The sequence below is a fragment of the Chionomys nivalis genome, chromosome X, assembly GCF_950005125.1.
Source record: "Chionomys nivalis chromosome X, mChiNiv1.1, whole genome shotgun sequence".
Lineage (NCBI taxonomy): Eukaryota > Metazoa > Chordata > Mammalia > Rodentia > Cricetidae > Chionomys > Chionomys nivalis.
The window spans coordinates 4941918-4949016 of record NC_080112.1 but is presented as its reverse complement, the minus strand read 5'-3'; positions in this window follow the sequence as shown (position 1 = coordinate 4949016).

Genomic DNA, 7099 nt, shown 5'->3' with positions numbered 1-7099 from the left:
TATTGGATCATGTCTTTTTTTCCCTCTGAATTCCACTTCCTAGTTTGCTTGTTTTGGCTTCTGTCATCTTGAAGACTTCCTTTAAATGTCTCATAATTCCTGAAAGAATATTTCATAGTTAAGAAAGAAACTCTTATGTGAATTGTAAGTAAGGGATGTGAAGGCAGAGTTTGTCATCTAGGGGACTTTACTGTGGAGTGACTAGCCATAAGTAACTTTTTGTTAGAGGAAATCCAAAAGCTACTAAATTGATGGTTTTCTTCTGCTAACTGTCACTTATTCAAGAAAAAATGTGATCTGCTATTCTGCCTGTAAAAATCTGGGTAGACTGGCGTGGGATCTGTCCTTCTGTATCTAGAATTTCAACAGATTCCTGTATTTTCTGTTATTTTGTTATACTACCTTTATACTACCTTTTGCTAAAGTTGATGTGCCAAAGGGGCCCTGAGTGGAGTCTGATTAAGAATTGTCAGAGGATACATCTCTTGTGTCCTAAGGACAATGGTGTCAAACAAAAGTTATTATGCTAGCTATATGATATCAAGGAATCATGGGAGTCTACTGCTTCTTATGCCAATTTTGAATTTCTCTTTTCCCATATCTTAATCTAACTTCTGTGGCTACTGAGTTGTAACACGAATTCTAATTGTTTGTGATAAAAACCTGGAGTCAAATATCAAGGGGTGAAAGCTCAGAGAAAGATCAGAGAAGCAGAGCAGCCAGTCACTAGGGAGACCATTCACCTCTACTGATGCTTACTCAGACCAAAGGGGTGATCCTCTCCTCAGACTACATCCCTCTCCACCAAACCTCAGACCTTACTGAGCTCCTGTCTTCTCCTGTCTTCTATTCCTCTCTCCATCCAGCCCTATCACTCCTGTCTCCACCTCCCTAGCACTGGGATTAAAGGTGTGTGCCACTGTTCCCTGGTCTCTAGTGGCTTCGCTCTACACTCTGATCTTCAGGCAAGCTTTATTTGTTAAAACATAAACAAAATATCACTACACTAAGTTTCAAGCTTTTTAAAGACTTACTGGAAGCTAACTGGCTTATTCTTAAACTGGTATCTCTTTTTGTGGGTATTTTTTTTAAAATAACTTCTTTAATTTTCTTAAATCGTTGCCTTTCCTTTCTATTATTCTCATCTTCAAAATCCTTGTGCACTGATGTCTTCTTTCATAGTGTTTTGGACTTTGTGGACTTATATTCCATCTTTACAATTATATAAGGATCATTGCTTCTGTTATAGTAATTCATTTAATATGGCTTAAATTACAATTTGAATGTAACATTTTCAGTGATAATGAATCACATAATGCCAATCTAACATTTTAAGACAAAAAACAAACTGCTCATATTGAACTGAATATAGCATTTATATTTATCCCCCAGGCTTCTAAAATCTTGACTTCTAAATATATGTTTTAAAAGTCAATATGTAATGAGTTTAATCATGTCATCATTTGTGTGTGTGTGTGCATGCGTGCGTGTCTGCATGTGAATTCTGTGTTGTCATTTATTCCTCTCCTTCTCATGCCCCCTCTCCCCTTCTGGTGGTTCTTTCTCTTCCCAGTTAGGCCACCATTCTCCCTTCCTATTACATGCATGCCAGCATGCTTTCTATTTATTGCCTTCCTTAAGTTATCGTCCACATCTCTCATAGACCTATTTATAGTTCCATGATTTATAAACACAATTATATAATATCTACATACACACATATAAATATATAAAAATATAAATCTGTGTTCATCATATGGAAGAAAAATGCAGTTCTTGTCTTTGTGAATCTGGCTTATTTCATTTATCCTAATGATTTCCTGTTCCACCCATCCATTTTTCTGTAAATACCTTAGTTTTATTTTTCCTTGTGGCTGAAAAATTCAATTGTGTATATGTACCACATTTTATTTTATTAGTCTTTAAACTTTTCATAGTTTTTTATGACTATAAAGTAAACATTGTGAATAATGTATACAGAGGCCACATAGCAGTGAGAAATAGAAGCTAGGTTATATCTTGTGTTGCCAACAAAATTTGACAGACTAATTCACGTGGTGCTAATTTTACATGCATGCAAACTGCAAGAGTTATAGAATAATGAAAACTTTTCTCAAAATTCTTGAAAGCCATTAGAGCTAGGCAGTGTGTGGCTGGGTTTAAGGCCATCATATAGAACTGGAAAGGTGATGCCTAAATTCCAGTAGAGACCACAGGTTGTGGAAGAAACCAGAAGACTGAATATATGCTAAAAATAGATGAAAGAATAAAATGGAACTGGTTCACAAAAGAAGCATGTAAGTACTGGGGTACAAACTGATGGTGTTTGGAGCAGGTGGTATTAGGGAAAGTATAGTGACAATCCAGCATCTTGTATTAACAACTAGTGCATTTCTATGATCAGCCAATTGAAGAGCAATTCTTCTGAATAGACTATAGTGCTCATCTACTGAGAGAGGGAAGGAATGTATCAGGAACCCATCTAAGATGAAGACTGCAGCAGGGCCACCTTTCCAGGTTGCCAGAGGATCTTGAAAATGGTTTTTTTTCTGATGAAAGAACCTCACACGTATCTTTTTTTAAAAAAAAAAAAAACAGAAAGGACCATTTATATTTAGCAATATAAACTATGAAGTAAATAATCAGTACATTTTTGATCCCTTGTCTTGTCTCAGCTTCATGGTAGGGGGAGATACATAATGGTAAGACCTTGTTGTCACATTTTGTTCATATTCCAGGGGTTGAGGAAGCAGGAAGCTCAAGATCATATAGACTTGTCATAACTCCAAAGTTGCACTCCACTGGACCTAGTCTGTCACCTGGGCTCCATATCCAAAAAGTTCTTCAGCTTCCCCAAATTGTACTACCTGGAGAACAATCACATGAGCTTTTGAGGAACAATTTATTTTCAAAACAACATAACTGATCCCATCAGGGAGTAGTATTAAAGAACATAATCTTTGTTGGATGGTTTTATAGATCAGAATTTATTCATTGCATTTCTAGCTTTGTTATTTAGTAATTTATATGTTCTTGCTGAAGTTAATTAACATTCTTATGCCTTGGTTTTCTCATCTACAGCATAAGGTCAACATTTCCCCTTATGGTGTCAGAACAAATATTTAAAAATTGATATGAAGTGCTTGAAATAGGACCTAGCAAGCAGCAAGTATCTTACAATATTTTCAGTCAGAGAGAGTAACCAGGACTAGTTCTCATATTGCTTTATTACTGTTCTTGGCATTGGAATGATCCATATGAAATCTTTACACATAGTGAACACCTAATGTCACCATTATCTGGAAATCATGCTTTTGTACTTAGTTTTAAATACGTATCCTTCATATGTATGTTCTCATAGAATGATGTAAGCATCATCTTATTATTTGTAGATTTATTTATTTTGGAAATAGACTCTTCTGTTATACAGCACATCCTAACCCTCCCTCTCTCCTCCCAGCCTACCTCCACCTCTCCTCTTCCCCAGATCCTCTCCCTGTCCATCTCCCTTCAGAAAGGATCAGGGCTCCAAGAGAAAACAACAAAACATGACAAAACAAGATACAGTAAGACAAGGCAAAGGCCTCATCTGGAGGCTGAACAAGGCAACCCAACAGGAAGAATATTCTCAAGGTCAGGCAAAAAGTCTTAGACATTGTCACTTCCCCTGTTAGAAGTCCCACAAGAACAGCAAGCTAACAGCCATAATATAACATATGCAGGGGACCAGGTGAAGTTCTATGCAGGCCCTTTGCTTGCTGTTTCAGTCTCTGTGAGCCCATATACACCCTGCCTAGCTGAGTCAGTGAGCCATATTCTCCTGGTGTCCTCCATTCCATTTCAATCCTACAATCTTTCCTCGTCTTCTTTGTTGGGGTTCCCAGAACTCCTGGGGGGGGGTGACCCAATGGAGTCCTCCAATTTAGACTCTTTTCTCCAAATAATGTATGACTGTAGGTCTCTGCACCCACTCACATCTTCTGCCAGAGGAATGCTCTCTGACAACCACTGGACAAGGCATTGATCTATGAGGATAGCAGAATATCATTAAGAATTATTTCATTGATATCTTTTTGCCAGTCATGTTTGGCCTCTGGACTTCACTTTTTAGCTTTCTATTATACAATGGTAATTAAGTATATATTTTTCCAAGGGTGTTTGCAAATACAGAGTAAAGAAATATAAAGTGGCAGTAAAATCTTAATTAACAACTGAAGACAATATCAGAATTAGGGCTATATCTAAGTTTGGAGGCAAAGCAACCTATCCTATAGAGAAGTCATACTAGTAAGGATTAGTCTTGGATATGATATGGTTGTATTTGAAATTAAGACCTGTAAGCCCTGACTCCAATGCTATTCATTTCAGGTAAGAGAAGATAAAAGAGATGTACTCATTCAGGATAGCACATCTAACAGCACAATGAGGACTTGTAGTGGAGAGTGGCGGGCTGCATTCTGCCCGGTTCCCAGCCGCCTGGCTAGCTTATGCCCCGAAATTATTACACACAAATTGTATTCTTTTAAATGGTGCCTGGCCCGTTATCTGTAGCCTCTTATTGGCTAATTCTCACATCTCGATTAACCCATTTTTAATAATCTGTGTCGCCCCATGAGGTGTGGCTTACCAGGAAAGATCTTAACCTGCATCTGTGTTGAGTGGGAGAATCATGTCTGCTGCCTGACTCGGCTTCTTTCTCCCAGCATTCTGTTCAGTCTACCCCGCCTACCTAATTTTCTGTCCTATTAAAGGGCCAAGGCAGTCTCTTTATTTAACCAATGAAATCAACACAAAACAGAAGACTCTCCCACATCAAGGACTATTCTAGCTCTCTGGAATCCACTTTCTCTGCTTTATTATCTTTATCTCCATTTTACAACTATACACTATGCAGAATTGTATTTTTCCACTGCTGCAATAGTGGCAAGACCATTTGAGGGATAATCAACTACTTTCTTGTTGTATTTAAGGCTGGGACCTAGAGAGACAGCCCAGTGGTTAAGAGCAATTGTTGGTCTTGCAGAGAACATGGGTTTGGTTTCTAGCACCCACATGGTAACTTAGAACATTCTCCAATTCCAGTCCACAAGGATTCAATACCCTCTTCTGATCACATTGGGGACCAGGCACACACATGATGCTCATACATACATGTAGACAAACCAATTATACACATACAAATCAAAAATAAGATACATTTTCAAAAGAGGCCTAAGTATGGCAGGACACAGGCTCTAGGGAGGAAATATTGTACTGATTTTGTTTAAATGGACACATAGTCAAATTGCTTTCTAAGTATTTATGTTTATACCCATAGTCTAATGCTACACTCAGCCTTGGTCAGAGAAGCTTTTATTTGTAGTGGGCAACACTTTATGCAGAGACTCATACATAACTGGTCAAAGTGCTGAAAATAAGTGACTTGAATGCCCAGCTCTAAACATCACATCTATATCTTCCCATCTAAGGCGCAGGGAGCATTGTGGGAGCAAGAGTGGGAAGATTTTTAAGAGCCAGGTAATGAGAAAAATGCCGTGAAATGACACCTTCAGGATAAAACATGGCTCTGACAATCATGAATACATCAGCTCTGGCGACGTGCGCAAGACTCACACAAACAGAACAAAAAGATATAAAAGAGGAGAGAACCTAGCTGTAATTATAAGCAGGAGTAGGAGGTGAATAACAGAAAGTTAGGGTCAAATATGATAATAATACATTGTATACATGTATGAAATCCTCAAAAACTAAAACAGTTGTAATATTGCCTTCTAACACTTGAAGAAGAAGGCATTTCATTTCTTATTTGTTTCAGAAACAGAAAGAAATGTGGTTTTGGAGGAATCGGAGACTATAGACAAGCAGTGTTCGATTATGAACACTAAATTTGATCTTTTAACATTTGTGCCATCTGCAAACCAACACTGAGCAACTGAAACTATGAACATTAGAAAATTCAAGTAAGTATGCTTTTCTGTTCCATCCTTTCTTTTTAGTGCTAGTTAGTGCATGTCTTTGAATTCATCCAAAGTGCTTAATTTTTCTTCGTCTTTTCATTACCTTCAAGGCTGTCCTATTTGTCTGTATCTAGGATGGATTGCCAAAAATTGCCAGGGACTTTTTTCTTAACTAATTAAAAGAGACATAAATGAAAGAGGCCTGCCAGTGTGTAGGCCTTTGTGTGAATTTCCTTGAATGCAAACTCGGGAGTGGAGTTTCTGTGCAGCAGCCGGTCTCCCCATTTTGATTTTGCTGAGGCAGGTAGTTGACCTCTTTGAGGAAGTCTGGCTTTTCTCTGTCTTGGGAAATTTCTGATAACATCAAGCCCAGAAGGAGGTGAATAAAATGGAAAAAGAAAATTTCATAAGAGCCATGCCAAGATTCAGATTTCCAACCCCACCCAATTCTTCCCCAGCTCTCCTTTCAGCTGCTACTTGCTTCCCAGGAAACAGAAAACAATAGGCTACTGATTGAACTTAGGTCTAAACTTCAAGCAATTAAAGGTGGAGGAAGTAAAGCACAGTTACAGTTAGAATCCAAGTCCATATGTTTCCATTAGGAGCTATAGTCTGTGTACTTCCTCCTTTAAAGGTGGCTCTCAATTCTGGAGTCAAACTTGGAAGCCAGTTCATCTTGGTAATTATTCTACTGTTCAAAGTTTCTAGGTGGTCTTTTGGGAGTTAATCTCTTTCAAGAAAGTGCAAAGGTCTTACAGTGAAAAGAAGGAAAGGCACGCTAATCCTAACTGGACTGGATTCATACCATGAGAGCTGAAAAACCCAGAGATCTTGGGATTAATGGGGAGTCATTGAGCATCTGGATTTATGGTAGGGAACATAACAAAAAATTTATTCTCTCTGTTCCTTTCCAGAGGAAAAATAAGCGAACTATACTTGTCTGTGTACCACGGTGAGATTTCCAGAACAGGTACAGTTTTTCACGTGTGATTTTTAATTGTTTTATAATTTCATTCACATACACAATGTGTTTTAATCAAATCCACTTCCTACTCTGTCTCTCCCAATTCATTCATTATCCTACACACCACTTTCCACTTCTAACCTCTTACTTTTTCTTTTGATCCACTGAGTCCTCTTAG